Source organism: Rutilus rutilus (assembly GCF_951802725.1).
Source record: "Rutilus rutilus genome assembly, chromosome: 3".
Taxonomy (NCBI): Eukaryota; Metazoa; Chordata; class Actinopteri; order Cypriniformes; family Leuciscidae; genus Rutilus; species Rutilus rutilus.
In genome coordinates, this window is record NC_140211.1 from 44638220 (window position 1) to 44662733 (window position 24514).

Sequence of the window (24514 nt, forward strand, 5' to 3'; positions counted from 1 at the left end):
AGTGAGCCAATAAGTGGTCTTCTACTGCCCTCTGCTGGCCATTCTACTTATTAATTAAATTTTTCCACATGTGCTTGCATTTATACTTGAACACACTAAAAATCACTTATATAGCAATAACTATTATAACACAATCATATTTTGTCAGTGTTAATCACTTTATTTGCACTGACACTTCAAATAATTGCTAGTAATGTGGTAAATCATGGTAAATCATGGTTAACTATGCTGTGTGTGTGTGTCTGTGTGTGTGTGTGTGTGTGTGTGTGTGTGTGTGTGTGTGTGTGTGTGTGTGTGTAAGCATGCATTGAGTTAACATGGATAAACTGGTTTGCTTTAGTGCAGAAAACTGGTTTAAAGTGAAAGTGAGCCAATAAGTGGTCTTCTAGTGCCCTCTGCTGGCCATTCTACTTATTAATGAAATATTTCAACATGTGCTTGCATTCATACTTGAATACACACTAAAAAAATCACTTATATAGCAATAACTATTATAACACAATCATATTTTGTCAGTGTTCATCACCTCATTTGCACTGACACTTCACATAATTGCTAGTAATGTGGTTAATCATGCTAGAAACATTGTAAATCATAGTAAATAATACTGAAATGAGGTGTATCAAGGTAAATCATGCTAGAATCCTAATAAATCATTCTGGAACATGGTATATGATAGTAAATCATGCTAGAATCATATTAAATAATTCTAGAATGTGGCAAATCGTTGTGGGAGGAGCCTATTTTTCTCAAATGGCTATAACTCAAGAAGTAAATGAGATATCTTCACCAAACTCAGTACACATGTGTATGGGTTCAATTTGAGGTCACAGTAAACAATTTTATGGAGATCGGACCATAGGTGGCGCTATAACTGTTAAAAAGCTTTAAAACAATATATATCCCATGGCAAATTGCCTGTATTGGCTGTAAATGGTCTTTTCCATCTATTATGTCAGTGGTTACATGCTTGCTAAATAAATCTTAATAACTTTTGATGCTTTTGTGCTTAAATGCCTTAAAGGCCTTAACTGCTTGAACCCCGATAAATGCTGCTTGCAGCTTTAATTAGGGCCCGAGCACCGATGGTGTGAGGACCCTCTTGGAATTGCTCTGTTTATTATTATTATTATTATTATTCTTCTCCGCATTGAATCGCATTTTTGAGGGCCTAAACATGCTCGAAAAGTCACGAAACTTTGCACACGCGTCAGAACTGGCGAAAATTTACATCTGATATAGGTTTCAGAATTGGGCGGGGCAAAATGGCTCGATAGCGCCACCTATAAAAGTTCAACGGAGTGCGCCTCCCGCTATGTTCCACGTACGTGTACGAAATTCGGTACATACATGTAAGGACCTACTACCTACAAAAAAGTCTCTTGGAGCATAGCCCTAAACACAACAGGAAGTCAGCCATTTTCAACTTCCTCTCAGATTTTTGTGCAGTTTTTGCCATTTTCATGCCTCGTACTTTAACGAACTCCTCCTACAGTTTTAATCTGATCATCTTCAAATTTGGTGAGTGTAATCTTAAGGCCTTTGCGACGTTAAATTGCGAAGATCTTGAGTTTTCGTCGAAGGGCGGGTCCTCGGCGGCCTGACAAATTTTGATGTTTCCCCATGAAACAGGAAGTTGCTGTAACTCAGGCATGGAATGTCCAATCTGCCCCAAACTTCACACTTTTGATAAGCGTTCTGTCCTGAACACATAACCATGCTCATATTCAGTTACAGTCATAGCGCCACCTGCTGGCAACAGGAAGTGACATGTTTAACACTGTTGTGAACTCCTGATAACATATAAAAAAGTGCCAGCAAGTGCTAAACATGCTAACAACATACTAGACACATGCTAAAACATGCTAGCAAACACTTAGCTAAGTGCTAAAGCATGCTATTACTGCAATTAAATAGGAATTTGCTGTAACTCAGGCACGGAATGTCCAATCTGCCCCAAACTTCACACGTTTGATAAGAGTCATGGCCTGAACACATCTACATGAGAATATTCAGTTATAGTAATAGCGCCACCTACTGGTAACAGGAAGTGTCATGTTTAACACGTTGATGCCGTTCTAGCAACATGTTAAAAATGCCATTGACTTCTAAACATGCTAGAAACATGTTAAAACATGCTAGCAAAACTTAGCTGAGTGCTAAAGCATGCTAATTCAATGAAACAGGATGTTGTTGTTACTCAAGAAGGCAATGTCCAATCTGCCCCAAACTTCACACTTTTGATAAGCGTTCTGTCCTGAACACATGACCATGCTCATATTCAGAAACAGTCATAGCGCCACCTGCTGGCAACAGGAAGTGACATGTTAAACACTGTTGTGGACTCCTAATAACATATAAAAAAGTGCCAGCATGTGCTAAACATGCTAAAACATGCTAGCAAACACTTAGCTTAGTGCTAAAGCATGCTATTACTGCAATTAAATAGGAATTTGCTGTAACACAGGCACGGAATGTCCAGTCTGCCCCAAACTTCACACGTTTGATAAGAGTCATGGCCTGAACACATCTACATGAGAATATTCAGTTATAGTAATAGCGCCACCTACCGGTAACAGGAAGTGTCATGTTTAACACGTTGATGCCGTTCTAGCAACATGTAAAAAATGCCATTGACTTCTAAACATGCTAGAAACATGTTAAAACATGCTAGCAATACTAAGCTAAGTGCTAAAGCATGCTAATTCAATGAAACATGACGTTGTTGTTACTCAAGAAGGCAATGTCCAATTTGCGCCAAACTTCACACTTTTGATAAGAGTTCTGTCATGAACACACATCCATGCTCATATTCAGTTATAATCATAACGCCACCTGCTGGCAACAGGAAGTGACATGTTTAACACTGTTGTGGTCTCCTAATAACATATAAAAAAGTGCCAAAAGGTGCTAAACAGGCTAGCAACATACTAGAAACATGCTAAAACATGCTATCAATCACTTAGCTAAGTGCTAAATCATGATATTACTGCAATTAAATGGGAATTTGTTGTAACACAGGCATGGGATGTTCAATCTGCCCCAAACTTAATATGTAACATGCAAGAAACATGCTAGCAACACTTAGCTAAGTTCTAAAGCTGTCACGACACACACAAGAGGAGACAGATCCAAGTGCAGTATGTTTTAATTAGGAAATTCCAAGAGAGTAAACAATCCAAAAAGCATGCTATAAAAGCTCAAGGAAGTTGTTGTAACTTAAGTATAAAATGTCCAATCTACCCCAAACTTCACACGTTTGATAAGAGTTATCTTTTGAACACATGTCCATGCTCATATTCAGTTATAGTCATAGCACCGCCTGCTGGCAAAAGGAAGTGACGTTTAACACTGTTCTGGACTCCTAATAACATATAAAAAAATGCCAGTAGGTGCTAAATATCCTACCAACATACTAGAGACATGCTAAAACATACTAGCAAACACTTAGCTAAGTGCTAAAGCATGATATTAAAGCAATTAAATATGAATTTGCTGTAACTCAGGCATGCAATGTCCAATCTACCCCAAAATTAATATGTAACATGCAAGAAACATCATAAAACATGCTAGAAATGCTAAAGGAAGTTGTTGTAACTCAAGCATACAATGTCCAATCTGCCCCAAACTTCACATGTTTGATAAAAGTCCTGCACTGAACACATCTACATAGCGATATTCAGATATAGACATAGCCCCAACTACTGGCAACAGAAACTGACATGATTAACACAGTAATGCAGTACTAACCACATAATTATTGTGTACTAAGCATGCTAGAAACATACTAAACATGCTAGCAACACTTAGCTGCGTCATGAAGCATGCTATTAACACCATTATACAAAACATTTTGTAACTGACTTTGACATACTCTTACTATATATACCTCCTTAAATGTACATTGCCCAACCATGCTCTGTCTTCCTAAAGCCACCGAGTGTTGATGGCACGGGTGCGAGGGCCCTTTCATCGCTGCTTGCAGCTTTAATTATTATTATTATTCTTCTCCGCATTGAATTGCATTTTTGAGGGCCTAAACATGCTCGAAAACTCACGAAACTTTGCACACGCGTCAGAACTGGCGAAAATTTACATCTGATATAGGTTTCAGAATTGGACGGGGCAAAACGGCTCGATAGCGCCACCTATAAAAGTTCAACGGAGTACGCCTCCCGCAACGTTCCACGTACGTGCACGAAATTCGGTACATACGTGTAATGACCTAATACCTACAAAAAAGTCTCTTGGAGCATAGCCCTAAACACAACAGGAAGTCAGCCATTTTGAACTTCCTCTCAGATTTTTGTGCAGTTTTTGCCATTTTCAGGCCTCGTACTTTAACGAACTCCTCCTACAGTTTTAATCTGATCATCTTCAAATTTGGTGAGTGTAATCTTAAGGCCTTTGCGACGTTAAATTGCGAAGATCTTGAGTTTTCGTCAAAGGGCGGGTCCACGGCGGCCTAACAAATTTCGATGTTTCGCCATGAAACAGGAAGTTGCTGTAACTCAGGCATGGAATGTCCAATCTGCCCCAAACTTCACACTTTTGATAAGCGTTCTGTCCTGAACACATGACCATGCTCATATTCAGTTACAGTCATAGCGCCACCTGCTGGCAACAGGAAGTGACATGTTTAACACTGTTATGGACTCCTAATAACATATAAAAAAGTGCCAGCAAGTGCTAAACATGCTAACAACATACTAGAAGCATGCTAAAACATGCTAGCAAACTCTTAGCTAAGTGCTAAAGCATGCTATTATTGCAATTAAATAAGAATTTACTGTAACTCAGGCATGGAATGTCCAATCTGCCCCAAACTTCACACTTTTGATAAGCGTTCTGTCCTGAACACATCTACATGAGAACATTCAGTTATAGTAATAGCGCCACCTACTGGTAACAGGAAGTGTCATGTTTAACACGTTGATGCCATTCTAGCAACATGTTAAAAATGCCATTGACTTCTAAACATGCTAGAAACATGTTAAAACATGCTAGCAATACTTAGCTAAGTGCTAAAGCATGCTAATTCAATGAAACAGGATGTTGTTGTTACTCAAGAAGGCAATGTCCAATCTGCGCCAAACTTCACACTTTTAATAAACGTTCTGTCCTGAACACTTGACCATGCTCATATTCAGTTACAGTCATAGTGCCACCTGCTGGCAACAGGAAGTGACATGTTAAACACTGTTGTGGACATAAAAACATAAAAAAAGTGCCAGCAAGTGCTAAACATGCTAACAACATACTAGAAAAATGCTAAAACATGTTAGCAAACACTTAGCTAAGTGCTAAAGCATGCTATTGCTGCAATTAAATAGGAATTTGCTGTAACACAGGCATGGAATGTCCAATCTGCCCCAAACTTCACACGTTTGATAAGAATCATGGCCTGAACACATGTCTATGCTCAAATTCAGTTATAGTAATAGCGCCACCTACTGGCAACAGGAAGTGACATGTTTAACACGTTGATGCCGTTCTAGCAACATGTTAAAAATGCCATTGAGTTCTAAACATGCTAGAAACATATTAAAACATGCTAGCAATACTTAGCTAAGTGCTAAAGCATGCTAATTCAATGAAACAGGACTTTGTTGTTACTCAAGAAGGCAATGTACAATCTACCCCAAACTTCACACGTTTGATAAGAGTTATCTCTTGAACACATGTCCATGCTCATATTTAGTTATAGTCATAGCGCCACCTGCTGGCAACAGGAAGTGACGTTTAACACTGTTCTTGACTCCTAATAACATATAAAAAAAATGCCAGTAGGTGCTAAACATCCTACCAACATACTAGAGACATGTTAAAACATACTAGCAAACACTTAGCTAAGTGCTAAAGAATGATATTACTGCAATTAAATATGAATTTGCTGTAACTCAGGCATGGAATGTCCAATCTGCCCCAAACTTCACACTTTTGATAAGCGTTCTGTCCTGAACACATGACCATGCTTATATTCAGTTACAGTCATAGCGCCACCTGCTGGCAACAGGAAGTGACATGTTTAACACTGTTATGGACTCCTAATAACATATAAAAAAGTGCCAGCAAGTGTTAAACATGCTAACAACATACTAGAAACATGCTAAAACATGCTAGCAAACTCTTAGCTAAGTGCTAAAGCATGCTATTATTGCAATTAAATAGGAATTTGCTGTAACTCAGGCATGGAATGTCCAATCTGCCCCAAACTTCACACTTTTGATAAGAGTCATGGCCTGAATACATCTACATGAGAATGTTCATTTTTAGTAATAGCGCCACCTACTGGCAACAGGAAGTGACATGTTTAACACGTTGATGCCGTTCTAGCAACATGTTAAAAATGCCATTGAGTTCTAAACATGCTACAAACATGTTAAAACATGCTAACAATGCTTAGCTAAGTGCTAAAGAATGCTAATTCAATGAAACATGACTTTTTTGTTACTCAAGAAGGCAATTTCCAATTTGCACCAAACTTCACACGTTTGATAAGAGTTCTGTCCTGAACACACATCCATGCTCATATTCAGCAATAGTCATAACGCCACCTATTGGCAACAGAAACTGACATGGTTAACACAGTAATGCGGTACTAACCACATAATTATTGTGTACTAAGCATGCTAGAAACAGACTAAACATGCTAGCAACACTTAGCTGAGTCATGAAGCATGCTATTATCACCATTATACAAAACATTTTGTTACTAACTTTGACATACTCTTACTATATATACCTCCTTAAATGTACATTTCCCAACCATGCTCTGTCTTCCTAAAGCCACCGAGTGTTGATGGCACGGGTGCGAGGGCCCTTTCATCGCTGCTTGCAGCTTTAATTATTATTATTATTATTATTCTTCTCCGCATTTAATTGCATTTTTGAGGGCCTAAACATGCTCGAAAACTCACAAAACTTTGCACACGCGTCAGAACTGGCGAAAATTTACATCTGATATAGGTTTCAGAATTGGACGGGGCAAAATGGCTCGATAGCGCCACCTATAAAAGTTCAACGGAGTGCGCCTCCCGCAACGTTCCACGTACGTGCACGAAATTCGGTACATACATGTAATGACCTAATACCTACAAAAAAGTCTCTTGGAGCATAGCCCTAAACACAACAGGAAGTCAGCCATTTTCAACTTCCTCTCAGATTTTTGTGCAGTTTTTGCCATTTTCAGGCCTCGTACTTTAACGAACTCCTCCTACAGTTTTAATCTGATCATCTTCAAATTTGGTGAGTGTAATCTTAAGGCCTTTGCGACGTTAAATTGCGAAGATCTTGAGTTTTCGTCGAAGGGCGGGTCCTCGGCGGCCTGACAAATTTCGATGTTTCGCCATGAAACAGGAAGTTGCTGTAACTCAGGCATGGAATGTCCAATCTGCCCCAAACTTCACACGTTTGATAAGAGTTCTGTCCTGAACACATGACCATGCTCATATTCAGTTATAGTCATAGCGCCACCTGCTGGCAACAGGAAGTGACATGTTTAACACTGTTATGGACTCCTAATAACATATAAAAAAGTGCCAGCAAGTGCTAAACATGCTAACAACATACTAGAAGCATGCTAAAACATGCTAGCAAACTCATAGCTAAGTGCTAAAGCATGCTATTATTGCAATTAAATAGGAATTTGCTGTAACTCAGGCATGGAATGTCCAATCTGCCCCAAACTTCACACTTTTGATAAGCGTTCTGTCCTGAACACATCTACATGAGAATATTCAGTTATAGAAATAGCGCCACCTACTGGTAACAGGAAGTGTCGTGTTTAACACGTTGATGCCATTCTAGCAACATGTTAAAAATGCCATTGACTTCTAAACATGCTAGAAACATGTTAAAACATGCTAGCAATACTTAGCTAAGTGCTAAAGCATGCTAATTCAATGAAACAGGATGTTGTTGTTACGCAAGAAGGCAATGTCCATTCTGCACCAAACTTCACACTTTTAATAAACGTTCTGTCCTGAACACATGACCATGCTCATATTCAGTTACAGTCATAGTGCCACCTGCTGGCAACAGGAAGTGACATGTTAAACACTGTTGTGGACATATAAAAACATATAAAAAAGTGCCATCAAGTGCTAAACATGCTAACAACATACTAGAAACATGCTAAAACATGCTAGCAAACACTTAGCTAAGTGCTAAAGCATGCTATTGCTGCAATTAAATAGGAATTTGCTGTAACACAGGCATGGAATGTCCAATCTTCCCCAAACTTCACACGTTTGATAAGAGTCATGGCCTGAACACATCTACATGAGAATATTCAGTTATAGTAATAGCGCCACCTGCTGTCAACAGGAAGTGAAATGTTTAACACTGTTGTGGTCTCCTAATAATATATAAAAAAGAGCCAGCAAGTGCTAAACAGGTTAGCAACATACTAGAAACATGCTAGCAAACACTCAGCTAAGTGCTAAAGCATGCTATTACTGCAATTAAATAGGAATTTGCTGTAACTCAGGCATGGAATGTCCAATCTGCCCCAAACTTCACACGTTTGATAAGAATCATGGCCTGAACACACGTCTATGCTCAAATTCAGTTATAGTAATAGCGCCACCTACTGGCAACAGGAAGTGACATGTTTAACACGTTGATGCCGTTCTAGCAACATGTTAAAAATGCCATTGAGTTCTAAACATGCTAGAAACATATTAAAACATGCTAGCAATACTTAGCTAAGTGTTAAAGCATGCTAATTCAATGAAACAGGACTTTGTTGTTACTCAAGAAGGCAATGTACAATCTACCCCAAACTTCACACGTTTGATAAGAGTTATCTCTTGAACACATGTCCATGCTCATATTTAGTTATAGTCATAGCGCCACCTGCTGGGAACAGTAAGTGACGTTTAACACTGTTCTTGACTCCTAATAACATATAAAAAAATGCCAGTAGGTGCTAAACATCCTACCAACATACTAGAGACATGTTAAAACATACTAGCAAACACTTAGCTAAGTGCTAAAGAATGATATTACTGCAATTAAATATGAATTTGCTGTAACTCAGGCATGGAATGTCCAATCTGCGTCAAACTTCACACTTTTGATAAGCGTTCTGTCCTGAACACATGACCATGCTTATATTCAGTTACAGTCATAGCGCCACCTTCTGGCAACAGGAAGTGACATGTTAACACTGTTATGGACTCCTAATAACATATAAAAAAGTGCCAGCAAGTGTTAAACATGTTAACAACATACTAGAAACATGCTAAAACATGCTAGCAAACTCTTAGCTAAGTGCTAAAGCATGCTATTATTGCAATTAAATAGGAATTTGCTGTAACTCAGGCATGGAATGTCCAATCTGCCCCAAACTTCACACTTTTGATAAGAGTCATGGCCTGAACACATCTGCATGAGAATGTTCAGTTATAGTAATAGCGCCACATACTGGCAACAGGAAGTGACATGTTTAACACGTTGATGCCGTTCTAGCAACATGTTAAAAATGCCATTGAGTTTTAAACATGCTAGAAACATGTTAAAACATGCTAACAATGCTTAGCTAAGTGCTAAAGAATGCTAATTCAATGAAACATGACTTTGTTGTTACTCAAGAAGGCAATGTCCAATTTGCACCAAACTTCACACGTTTGATAAGAGTTCTGTCCTGAACACACATCCATGCTCATATTCAGTTATAGTCATAACGCCACCTACTGGCAACAGAAACTGACATGGTTAACACAGTAATGCAGTACTAACCACATAATTATTGTGTACTGAGCATGCTAGAAACAGACTAAACATGCTAGCAACACTTAGCTGAGTCATGAAGCATGCTATTATCACCATTATACAAAACATTTTGTAACTGACTTTGACATACTCTTACTATATATACCTCCTTAAATGTACATTTCCCAAACATGCTCTGTCTTCCTAAAACCACCGAGTGTTGATGGCACGGGTGCGAGGGCCCTTTCATCGCTGCTTGCAGCTTTAATTATTATTATTATTCTTCTCCGCATTTAATTGCATTTTTGAGGGCCTAAACATGCTCGAAAACTCACAAAACTTTGCACACGCGTCAGAACTGGCGAAAATTTACATCTGATATAGGTTTCAGAATTGGACGGGGCAAAATGGCTCGATAGCGCCACCTATAAAAGTTCAACGGAGTGCGCCTCCCGCAACGTTCCACGTACGTGCACGAAATTCGGTACATACATGTAATGACCTAATACCTACAAAAAAGTCTCTTGGAGCATAGCCCTAAACACAACAGGAAGTCAGCCATTTTGAACTTCCTCTCAGATTTTTGTGCAGTTTTTGCCATTTTCAGGCCTCGTACTTTAACGAACTCCTCCTACAGTTTTAATCTGATCATCTTCAAATTTGGTGAGTGTAATCTTAAGGCCTTTGCGACGTTAAATTGCGAAGATCTTGAGTTTTCGTCGAAGGGCGGGTCCTCGGCGGCCTGACAAATTTCGATGTTTCGCCATGAAACAGGAAGTTGCTGTAACTCAGGCATGGAATGTCCAATCTGCCCCAAACTTCACACGTTTGATAAGAGTTCTGTCCTGAACACATGACCATGCTCATATTCAGTTATAGTCATAGCGCCACCTGCTGGCAACAGGAAGTGACATGTTTAACACTGTTATGGACTCCTAATAACATATAAAAAAGTGCCAGCAAGTGCTAAACATGCTAACAACATACTAGAAGCATGCTAAAACATGCTAGCAAACTCTTAGCTAAGTGCTAAAGCATGCTATTATTGCAATTAAATAGGAATTTGCTGTAACCCAGGCATGGAATGTCCAATCTGCCCCAAACTTCACACTTTTGATAAGCGTTCTGTCCTGAACACATCTACATGAGAATATTCAGTTATAGAAATAGCGCCACCTACTGGTAACAGGAAGTGTCATGTTTAACACGTTGATGCCATTCTAGCAACATGTTAAAAATGCCATTGACTTCTAAACATGCTAGAAACATGTTAAAACATGCTAGCAATACTTAGCTAAGTGCTAAAGCATGCTAATTCAATGAAACAGGATGTTGTTGTTACGCAAGAAGGCAATGTCCATTCTGCACCAAACTTCACACTTTTAATAAACGTTCTGTCCTGAACACATGACCATGCTCATATTCAGTTACAGTCATAGTGCCACCTGCTGGCAACAGGAAGTGACATGTTAAACACTGTTGTGGACATATAAAAACATATAAAAAAAGTGCCATCAAGTGTTAAACATGCTAACAACATACTAGAACCATGCTAAAACATGCTAGCAAACACTTAGCTAAGTGCTAAAGCATGCTATTGCTGCAATTAAATAGGAATTTGCTGTAACACAGGCATGGAATGTCCAATCTGCCCCAAACTTCACACGTTTGATAAGAGTCATGGCCTGAACACATCTACATGAGAATATTCAGTTATAGTAATAGCGCCACCTGCTGTCAACAGGAAGTGACATGTTTAACACTGTTGTGGTCTCCTAATAACATATAAAAAAGAGCCAGCAAGTGCTAAACAGGTTAGCAACATACTAGAAACATGCTAGCAAACACTCAGCTAAGTGCTAAAGCATGCTATTACTGCAATTAAATATGAATTTGCTGTAACTCAGGCATGGAATGTCCAATCTGCCCCAAACTTCACACGTTTGATAAGAATCATGGCCTGAACACACGTCTATGCTCAAATTCAGTTATAGTAATAGCGCCACCTACTGGCAACAGGAAGTGACATGTTTAACACGTTGATGCCGTTCTAGCAACATGTTAAAAATGCCATTGAGTTCTAAACATGCTAGAAACATATTAAAACATGCTAGCAATACTTAGCTAAGTGTTAAAGCATGCTAATTCAATGAAACAGGACTTTGTTGTTACTCAAGAAGGCAATGTACAATCTACCCCAAACTTCACACGTTTGATAAGAGTTATCTCTTGAACACATGTCCATGCTCATATTTAGTTATAGTCATAGCGCCACCTGCTGGCAACAGGAAGTGACGTTTAACACTGTTCTTGACTCCTAATAACATATAAAAAAATGCCAGTAGGTGCTAAACATCCTACCAACATACTAGAGACATGTTAAAACATACTAGCAAACACTTAGCTAAGTGCTAAAGAATGATATTACTGCAATTAAATATGAATTTGCTGTAACTCAGGCATGGAATGTCCAATCTGCGTCAAACTTCACACTTTTGATAAGCGTTCTGTCCTGAACACATGACCATGCTTATATTCAGTTACAGTCATAGCGCCACCTGCTGGCAACAGGAAGTGACATGTTAACACTGTTATGGACTCCTAATAACATATAAAAAAGTGCCAGCAAGTGTTAAACATGCTAACAACATACTAGAAACATGCTAAAACATGCTAGCAAACTCTTAGCTAAGTGCTAAAGCATGCTATTATTGCAATTAAATAGGAATTTGCTGTAACTCAGGCATGGAATGTCCAATCTGCCCCAAACTTCACACTTTTGATAAGAGTCATGGCCTGAACACATCTGCATGAGAATGTTCAGTTCTAGTAATAGCGCCACCTACTGGCAACAGGAAGTGACATGTTTAACACGTTGATGCCGTTCTAGCAACATGTTAAAAATGCCATTGAGTTCTAAACATGCTAGAAACATGTTAAAACATGCTAACAATGCTTAGCTAAGTGCTAAAGAATGCTAATTCAATGAAACATGACTTTGTTGTTACTCAAGAAGGCAATGTCCAATTTGCACCAAACTTCACACGTTTGATAAGAGTTCTGTCCTGAACACACATCCATGCTCATATTCAGTTATAGTCATAACGCCACCTACTGGCAACAGAAACTGACATGGTTAACACAGTAATGCAGTACTAACCACATAATTATTGTGTACTGAGCATGCTAGAAACAGACTAAACATGCTAGCAACACTTAGCTGAGTCATGAAGCATGCTATTATCACCATTATACAAAACATTTTGTAACTGACTTTGACATACTCTTACTATATATACCTCCTTAAATGTACATTTCCCAACCATGCTCTGTCTTCCTAAAACCACCGAGTGTTGATGGCACGGGTGCGAGGGCCCTTTCATCGCTGCTTGCAGCTTTAATTATTATTATTATTCTTCTCCGCATTTAATTGCATTTTTGAGGGCCTAAACATGCTCGAAAACTCACAAAACTTTGCACACGCGTCAGAACTGGCGAAAATGTACATCTGATATAGGTTTCAGAATTGGACGGGGCAAAATGGCTCGATAGCGCCACCTATAAAAGTTCAACGGAGTGCGCCTCCCGCAACGTTCCACGTACGTGCACGAAATTCGGTACATACATGTAATGACCTAATACCTACAAAAAAGTCTCTTGGAGCATAGCCCTAAACACAACAGGAAGTCAGCCATTTTGAACTTCCTCTCAGATTTTTGTGCAGTTTTTGCCATTTTCAGGCCTCGTACTTTAACGAACTCCTCCTACAGTTTTAATCTGATCATCTTCAAATTTGGTGAGTGTAATCTTAAGGCCTTTGCGACGTTAAATTGCGAAGATCTTGAGTTTTCGTCGAAGGGCGGGTCCTCGGCGGCCTGACAAATTTCGATGTTTCGCCATGAAACAGGAAGTTGCTGTAACTCAGGCATGGAATGTCCAATCTGCCCCAAACTTCACACGTTTGATAAGAGTTCTGTCCTGAACACATGACCATGCTCATATTCAGTTATAGTCATAGCGCCACCTGCTGGCAACAGGAAGTGACATGTTTAACACTGTTATGGACTCCTAATAACATATAAAAAAGTGCCAGCAAGTGCTAAACATGCTAACAACATACTAGAAGCATGCTAAAACATGCTAGCAAACTCTTAGCTAAGTACTAAAGCATGCTATTATTGCAATTAAATAGGAATTTGCTGTAACTCAGGCATGGAATGTCCAATCTGCCCCAAACTTCACACTTTTGATAAGCGTTCTGTCCTGAACACATCTACATGAGAATATTCAGTTATAGAAATAGCGCCACCTACTGGTAACAGGAAGTGTCATGTTTAACACGTTGATGCCATTCTAGCAACATGTTAAAAATGCCATTGACTTCTAAACATGCTAGAAACATGTTAAAACATGCTAGCAATACTTAGCTAAGTGCTAAAGCATGCTAATTCAATGAAACAGGATGTTGTTGTTACGCAAGAAGGCAATGTCCATTCTGCACCAAACTTCACACTTTTAATAAACGTTCTGTCCTGAACACATGACCATGCTCATATTCAGTTACAGTCATAGTGCCACCTGCTGGCAACAGGAAGTGACATGTTAAACACTGTTGTGGACATATAAAAACATATAAAAATATAGCTGCGAGCAGCGATTGCGGGCCCAAGCCGGTGGCACCGCCACCCCGGTGCCTTTAGTTACCTAAAGGCACCGGGGATGGCGGTGCCACCGGCTTTGGCCCTCCATCGCTGCTCGCAGCTATATTTATATATATATATATATATATATATATATACACACACACACACACATATATATATTTTATTTTGCGATGTATATTTATATATTTTTTTTGCGATGTATTTGGATGCTAAACTATTCTTTATTATAGGCTTTGTACTTCACTCGTGTTCCAATATCGATGGAAAAAATCATCCTCTTCACGCGCGCAAAAATGTGCTTGGAAACATCACAGTGGAGCTCTGCTTACTGTGAATGGTACAGATTGTACTACTGACTATTTAAACAGAGCAGTGTAATTCGTTTATGTTAGGTTGACTATTTTTATTATTATATTGTATTAGGGCTATAATGAATGTCAAGATTGCAATTCTGGAATGTGTGTGTGACGCGGTTGCGGTTGAACAGTGGACACAAAAACATAAATAAAATGTTTTAGTTAATTCCTACATCCATAGGAATACATTGAAAATGCTCGCTCTACTCCGCACCATTATCAATGTCTGTGCGGACGTCTGTATTTTACTAGTATATAGTATACTATAGTTAGCGATTTAAAAGCCCTCAGCGGTGTCACATGTCGATTAACCGGTGGGAAATTTTTTATCACAGTCACATCCCTAATATATTTATATATAAATACAATAGGCCTACCTGAAAGAGAATTTTACTTGCCCGACCAAAGTATAGCCTGATTAGAACGTCAATAACAAAAAAATAACTTATCAATTTATTAATAAGTTATTAATAACTTAATCACTAAAACGAGAGATTATTCTAATTTCATTACATTCATTTTAAGTTGCAATCAGCAGTTAATAATAAATGTATTACTGATCAATGGTAACAAGGTTGCACTGCTGAGGCTCATGCTGCTTCTCCAGGAGAATTGTAAATAAATGAGCGCAGCACACAAAAAAGCAACCCAGTTAACAACATACTGACTATAAAAATTACAAATATGGAGTTTTTATATATTTTATAACATATGATAGAGTTAAGCAACCTCACTTGACGAGTAGGCAACTATTTCCTGAATACAATCACAATTGAAACTGTGACATTGATTTCATACAACAGGTTAATAAACAGTTACAATTAAGTCACTTACATTTTAGATGCAATATTGACTGTTTTTGTTCTGTTTCAGCAGCAAAAATAGTTAAACAAAGATCACAGCAACTTGTTTTCTCATTACTGAATGATTCAGCATTTTGAAACGAATCGCTTGACTCAAAGATTCAATGGTCAATCCATAAACATCTGTCTCAATCATGAATGACTCAGTCATTGGAATGAATCGTTTGAACGAATGAATCAATGACTCGCTCATTAAGATGGTCGCCTGGCGACACCTAATGGCGGTTTAGTGTTATGTTTAAAAGTATCATTCTTTCCAACGTGCACCATTATCAATGTCCGTGCGGACGTCCGTTTTTTTACTTTCACTTTTATATTAGCGATTTAAAAGCACCCGCTCGTGTCACACGTCGCTTAACCGATGGGAAAATATCCTCACAGTCATATACCTAATAAATTTATATTTAAATACAATAGGCCTACCTAGTAAAACGTTTTATATACTATTTTGATATCCTTTTGGACACAAGAGGGCAGTATAGCCCTATGTTTGCTTTTTTGTTGAAACAAATAGCACTAAATAGCCTGTTTTTAACTTTTTCATACTTCTTGAATTGCAAAAACAGAATAAAATAGGTTTAGTTCTAATATTTGTATAATTTTATATAAAAATAAATGGTGTATAATTAAATTTTAAGAATATATGAGATGTTTTCTGATTCCTTTTTTGACATTATTTTAATCCCTCGCCATGTCAAAACCGTTTGAGATATTCAATATCCGTTCTCAATTTAGCATATTTAATGTATTTTCATCATGTTGAAAAAGTTTGGTGTGAATAAAAAAAAAAACACTTAGCAGGAGTGGGTAAAAAGCAGAGGCTGAATTTGCAAATAAATCCACATTCAAACCAAAATATCTGACTTCCTGTTGGTCCAAGCTAATGACTGCAAATTAGAAAGTTGTCCAGCTCGATGAGACCAATATACTTACTGATTTTTGTAATTGTGGGTAAACCTAACCCCCCCACTTTTGTCAAAAACATTTTGAAAGTGACACACTTCCTGCTGCCAGTTGGTGGCGCTATAACTTTGACTCACAATAGTTACATCCATCTGATCGGCCTCTTACCACGAACACACTGCTGAAGTTTCATCAAGATCAGTTAATGTATGCTGAAGTTATACCACTTCGTGTTTCTCTTTTCTCGCAATAAATGCATTTCCTCACCACGACCAAAGCGTTCGAGATATCAAAAATCCGTCCGCAATTTAGCATCCTCAATGTCTTGACTTCATGCACACCGAGTTTGGTGGCGATTTAATTAATTCTCTAGGAGAAGTGTTTCAAATTCCACAGCAAGCGTTCTCCAAACAACCCATAATTGCCGACTTCCTGTTGGGCTGGTGTAAAACTTAGAGCACGAAAGTTGTTCGGCCCGATGTGATCTATATGTGTACCGAGTTTCATATCATTACATGCAAGTGTGTTTGATTTATGGACAAGTGTTTGGATCCCGTTCCAGGGGGCGCTGTTGAGCCCCCCTGCCACGCCCGGGTACCAGCTTCAGCCCGGCCCTGATGGCCGCAGGTTCTGACCTGTGTGCAAAGTTTCAAGAGTTTTCGAGCACGTTAAGGGCCCCAAAAGCCCCTGAAACCTTGAAACACACTGAAATCAATTGGAAATTCCCTCCCACCCCTCACACACACAGAGACAGAGAGAGAGAGAGAGAGAGAAAATTCTCCAAAAAATCACATTCAAACCAAAATATCTGACTTCCTGTTGCTCTCAGCTAATAAGTGTGAATTAGAAAGTTGTCCGGTTTAATGAGAACAATATACATAGCGAGTTTAGTGACTCTATGTAAAACTAAGCCCCCATTTTTGACTAAAGGTGGCGCTACTGAGCCCCTCACCACGCCCGTTTCTGAAACTTTGCACATGTCTACTGGCTAATAAATGTGATGTGTCTGTCGAGTTTCATGCAATTTCAAGTATGTTAAGAGTCTCAAAAGCATCAAAAAAGAATATTAAAGTTTGATGCGTTGCCACGGCAACAGTATCTAAGATATCAATAAACCTTTCACAGGTCTACATCTGCCGTGTGTCCACATTATTCACATAAAGTTTGAAGCAAATCGGGTTAAAATAAGAGGGTGATTTCAAAGCATTTTGAAAGTGACACACTTCCTGCTGCCAGTTGGTGGCGCTATAACTTTGACTCACAATAGTCACATCAATGTGATCAGCCTCTGAGCAAGAACACTCTGCTGAAGTTTTATCAAGATCAGTCAATGTATGCAGAAGTTATAATACACTTCCTGTGTCCCATTATTCGCCATAAATTCGTTTCCTCGCCACAGCCAAACAGTTCGAGATATCAAAAATCCCCTGGCAATTTTTCATCCTCAATGTCTTGACTTCATGCACACCGAGTTTGGTGCTGACCGGGTGAATTCCCTAAGAGAAGTGTTTCAAATTCCTAAGCATGCATTTCCAAACAACCCTAAATAGTCGACTTCCTGTTGGGCTGGCGTAAAACTTAGAGCATGAAAGTTGTGCGGCCCGATGAGATCTATATGTGTTCCGAGTTTCACATTATTACATGCAAGCGTGTTTGATTTATGGACCAAGTTTTCGGACCCCGTTCCAGGGGGCGCTGTTGAGCCTCCCTGCCACGCCCGGGTACCAGCTTCAGCCCGGCCCTGATGGCCGCGGGTTCTGACTCGTGTGCAAAGTTTCAAGAGTTTTTGAGCATGTTAAGAGCCCCAAAAATGCCTGAATAGTCGTAAGAAAAATAATAATAATAATAATAAATATAGCTGCGAGCAGCGATTACGGGCCCAAGCCGGTGGCACCGCAACCCCGGTGCCTTTAGTTACCTAAAGGCACCGGGGTGGCGGTACCGCCGGCTTTGGCCCTCCATCGCTGCTCGCAGCTATATTTATATATATATATATATATATATATATATATATATATATATATATATATATATATATATATATATATATATATATATATATTATTGTTCAAAAGTTTGGGGTCAGTAAGATTTTTAATGTTTTTAGGAGAAGTCTCTTCTGCTCACCAAGGCTGCATTTATTGATTAAAAATACAAACAAAAACAGTAATATTGTGAAATATTATTCCAATTTAAAACAGCTGTTTTCAATTTTAAAATATTTTACATAGTAATTCATTTCTGTGATCAAAGTTGAGTTTTCAGCATCATTACTCCAGTCTTCAGTGTCACATGATCCTTCAGAAATCATACTGATATGATGATTGATGCTCAATAAATATTCATTATTATTTTCAATGTTGAAAACAGTTGTGTACAGATTTTTTTTTTTTTCAAAATGCTTTGATGAATGTAAAGTTCAAAAGAACAGCATATATTTCAAATATATATATTTTTAACATTATAAATGTCTTTACTGTAACTGTTGATCAGTTTAACTCATCCTTCATAAATAAAAGTACTGATTTATTTTATTTCTTTCCCCCAAAAATAAAATTTTAATTATTACTAACCCAAAACTTTTGAGCGGTAGTATTTAACGTTACAAAAGCTTTAGATTTCAGATAAATGCTGTTCTTTTGAACTTTCTATTCATCAAAGACTGTACACAACTGTTTTCGACATTTAAAATAATAATGAATGTTTCTTGAGTATCAATCATCATATTAGAATAATTTCTGAAGGATCATGTGACAGTGACGACTGGAGTAATGATGCTGAAAACTCAGCTTTGATCACAGGAATAAATAACAGTTTAAAATATATTAAAATAGAAAGCAGCTGTTTTAAATTGGAATACTATTTTACAATATTACTGTTTTTGTTTGTATTTTTAATCAAATAAATGCAGCCTTGGTGAGCAGAAGAAACTTCTCTGTTATGTGCGCGCCACAGACTGCACGCACGTCCGCTTAGAGTTCCGCCTTTTGCCTTCCGTCAATATTACGTTATTAGAAAAATATTTTTTTAGAGAATCGATTTTTTGACATTTGTGAATCGATTCAGAATCGTCCACGTCCGCATCGCGATGCATCTAAGAATCAATTTTTTCTCCCACCCCTAGATTTCATACAACAGGTTAATAAACAGTTACAATTAAGTCACTTACATTTTAGATGCAATGTTGACTGTTTTTGTTCTGTTTCAGCAGCGAAAATAGTTAAACAAAGATCACGGCAGAACCATCACGCATCACGTGTTTTCTCATAACTGAATGATTCAGCATTTTTAACGAATCGGTTGACTCAAAGATTGAATGATCAATCCATAAACATCTGTCTTAATCATGATCGACTCATTCGAACGAATCGTTTGAACGAACGAATCAATGACTCGCTTATTAAGATGGATGCCTGGCGACACCTAATGGCGGTTTAGTGTTGTTTAAAAGCATCATTCTTTCCCACATGTGTGTGATTTGTGTGTGCAACATTATCATTATTTTTCTTTCACTATTATATTAGCGATTTAAAAGCACCCACTCGTGTCACACGTCGATTAACCGGTGGGAAAATATCCTCAGACACATACCTAATAAATGTATATTTAAATACAATATTGGCCTACCTGGTAAAAAGTTTTATATACTATTTTGATGTCCTTTTGGACACAAGAGGGCAGTATAGCCCTATGTTTGCTTTTTTGTTGAACCAAATAGCACTAAATAGCCTGTTTTTAACTTTTTCATTCTTCTTGAATTGCAAAAACAGAATAAAATGGGTTTAGTTGTGATATTTGTATACTTTTATATAGAAATAAATGGTATATAATTACATTTTTAGAAGATTTTTACTTTAATCCCTCGCCATAGCAAAACCGTTTGAGATATTTATTATCCATTCACAATTTAGCATATTTAATGTAGTTTCATCATGTTGAAAAAGTTTGGTACGAATAAAATAAATAGTTTAAGAGGAGTGGCTAAAAATTCAGAGGCTGATTTTGCAAAAAAATTCACATTCAGACCAAAATATCTGACTTCCTGATGGCCAGAGCTATTGAATGTAAATTAGAAAGTTGTCCGGCTTGATGAGAACAATATACAAACTATTTTTTCTTTACTGTAGTTAAAAGTAACCCCCCCACTTTTGTCAAAAGCATGTTGAAAGTGACACACTTCCTGCTGCCAGTTGGTGGCGCTATAACTTTGACTCACAATAGCTACATCCATCTGATCGGCCTCTTACCACGAACACACTGCTGAATTTTCATCAAGATCAGTTAATGTATGCAGAAGTTATTCCACTTCCGTGTTTCTCTTTTCTCGCCATAAATTCGATTCCTCGCCACAGCCAAACCGTTCGAGATATCAAAAATCCGTCCGCAATTTAGCATCCTCAAAGTCTTGACTACATGCACACCGAGTTTGAAGGGGACACGGTGAATTTTCTAGGAGGAGTATTTCACATTCCACAGCAAGCGTTTTCCAAACAACCCATAATAGCCGACTTCCTGTTGGGCTGGCGTAAAACTTGACCGGGGTAAAGTTGTTCGGCCCGATGAGATCTATATGTGTACCGAGTTTCATATTAATTCATGCGAGCGTGTTTGATATATGGATCAAGTTTTAGAACCCCGTTCAAGGGGGCGCTGTTGAGCCCCCCAGCCACGCCCGGGTACCAGCTTCAGCCCGGCCCTGATGGCCGTGGGTTCTGACCTGTGTGCAAAGTTTCAAGAGTATTTGAGCACGTTAAGGACCCAAAAAGCCCCTGAAACCTTGATTAACAATATAAAAGCAATAGTCAAATCCCCCCCTCCCCTCACACACACACAGACACAGAGAGAGGGAGAGAAAATTCTTCAGAAAATCCACATTCAAACCAAAATATCTCTCTTCCTGTTGGTCAGAGATGGTTCATGTAAATTAGAAAGTTGTCCGTCTTGATGAGAACAATACACATACCAAGTTTTGTGATTCTAGGAAAAACTAAACCCCCATTTTTGACTAAAGGTGGCGCTACTGAGCCATTCCACCACCCCCGTTTCTGAAACTTTGCACATGTCTACTGGCTAATAAATGTGATGTGTCTGTTGAGTTTCATGCAATTTCAAGTATGTTAAGAGTCTCAAAAGCATCAAAAAAGAATATTAAAGTTTGATGCGTTGCCACGGCAACAGTATCTAAGATATCAATAATCCTTTCACAGGTTTACATCTGCCGTGTGTCTACATTGTACACATAAAGTTTGAAGCAAATCGGGTAAAAATAAGACACTGATTTCAAAGCATTTTGAAAGTGATGTACTTCCTGCTGCCTGTTGGTGGCGCTATAACTTTGACTCACAATAGTCACATCTGTGCGATCGGCCTCTTACAACGAACACACTGCTGAAGTTTCATCAAGATCAGTTAATGTATGCAGAAGTTATAACACACTTCCTGTTTCCATTATTCGCCATAAATTCGTGTCCTCGCCACGGCCAAACCGTTCGAGATATCAAAAATCCGTCCGCAATTTAGCATCCTCAATGTCTTGACTTCATGCTGACCGAGTTTGGAGGCGATTGGATGAATTCCCTAGGAGGAGTACATTAAATTCCACAGCATGCGTTTCCAAACAACCCATAATAGCCGACTTCCTGTTGGGCTGGCGTAAAACTTAGAGCACGAAAGTTGTTCGGCCCGATGAGATCTATATGTGTTCCGAGTTTCATATTATTACATGCAAGCGTGTTTGATTTATGGACAAGTGTTCGGATTCCGTACCAGGGGGCGCTGTTGAGCCCCCCTGCCACGCCCGGGTACCAGCTTCAGCCCGGCCCTGATGGCCGTGGGTTCTGACCTGTGTGCAAAGTTTCATGAGTTTTTGAGCACATTAAGGACCCCAAAAGCCCCTGAAACCTTGATTAACAATATAAAAGCAATAGTCAAACCCCCCCCCCCTCCCCTCACACACACACAGACACAGAGAGAGGGAGAGAAAATTCTTCAGAAAATCCACATTCAAACCAAAATATCTCTCTTCCTGTTGGTCGGAGATGGTTAATGTCAATTAGAAAGTTGTCCGTCTTGATGAGAACAATACACATACCAAGTTTTGTTGCTGTTGATAAAACTAACCGCCCCATTTATGACTAAAGAGGGGCTACTGAGCCCCTCACCACGCCCGTTTCTGAAACTTTGCACATGTCTACGGGCTAATAAATGTGATGTGTCTGTCGAGTTTCATCCAATTTCAAGTGTGTTAAGAGTCTCAAAAGCATCAAAACAGAATATTAAAGTTTGAAGCGTTGCCATGGCAACAGTATTAAAGATATCAAAAATCCTTTCACAGGTCTACATCTGCCGTGTGTTTACATTATACACATAAAGTTTGAAGCAAATCGGGTAAAAATAAGAGGGTGATTTCAAAGCATTTTGAAAGTGACACACTTCCTGCTGCCAGTTGGTGGCGCTATAACTTTGACTCACAATAGTCACATCAATGTGATCGGCCTCTGACCACGAACACACTGCTGAAGTTTTATCAAGATCAGTCAATGTATGCAGAAGTTATAATACACTTCCTGTGTCCCATTATTCGCCATAAATTCGTTTCCTCGCCTTGGCCAAACCGTTCGAGATATCAAAAATCCGTCCGCAATTTATCATCCTCAATGTCTTGACTTCATGCACACCGAGTTTTGAGGCGAATGGATGAATTTCCTAGGAGGAGTACATCAAATTCCACAGCATGCGTTTTCCAAACAACCCATAATAGCCGACTTCCTGTTGGGCTGGCGTAAAACTTAGAGCACGAAAGTTGTTCAGCCCAATAAGATCTATATGTGTACCGAGTTTCATATTAATTCATGCAAGAGTGTTTGGTATATGGACCAAGTTTTCGGACCGCACTCGGACCCCATTCAAGGGGGCGCTGTCGAGCCCCCCTGCCACGCCCAGGTACCATCTTCAGCCCGGCCCTAATGGCCGCAGCTTCTGACCTGTGTGCAAAGTTTCATGAGTTTTTGAGCACGTTAAAGGCCCCAAAAGCCCCCGAACCCTTGAACAATAATAATAATAATAAATATAGCTGCGAGCAGCGATTACGGGCCCAAGCCGGTGGCACCGCAACCCCGGTGCCTTTAGTTACCTAAAGGCACCGGGGTGGCGGTACCGCCGGCTTTGGCCCTCCATCGCTGCTCGCAGCTATATTTATATATATAGCTAATATATAATATATATTATAAATATATATTATATATTTATAATATATAATATATAATATATAGCTAATATATAATATATATATATATATATATATATATATATATATATATATATATATATATATATTATACAAACATATATATATATATACCGTTCAAAAGTTTGGGGTAAGGAAGATTTTTAATGTTTTTAGGAGAAGTCTCTTCTGCTCACCAAGGCTGCATTTATTTGATTAAAAATACAAACAAAAACAGTAATATTGTGAAATATTATTCCAATTTAAAACAGCTGTTTTCTATTTTAAAATATTTTACACTGTAATTAATTTATGTGATCAAAGCTGAGTTTTCAGCATCATTACTCCCGTCTTCAGTGTCACATGATCCTTCAGAAACCATTCTAATATGATGATTGATGGTCAATAAATATTAATTATTATTTTCAATGTTGAAAACAGTTGTGTACAGATTTTTTTTCAAAATGCGTTGATGAATGTAAAGTTCAAAAGAACAGCATTTATTTCAAATATAATTTTTTTTAACATTATAAATGTCTGTACTGTAACTTTTTATCAGTTTAACTCATTCTCGATGAATAAAAGTATTGATTTATTTATTTATTTCCCCAAAAAATAAAATTAAAATTATTACTGACCCCAAACTTCTGAACGGTAGTGTTTAATGTTACAAAAGCTTTAGATTTCAGATAAATGCTGTTCTTTTGAACTTTCTATTCATCAAAGACTGTACATAACTGTTTTCGACATTTAAAATAATAATGAATGTTTCTTGAGCATCAATCA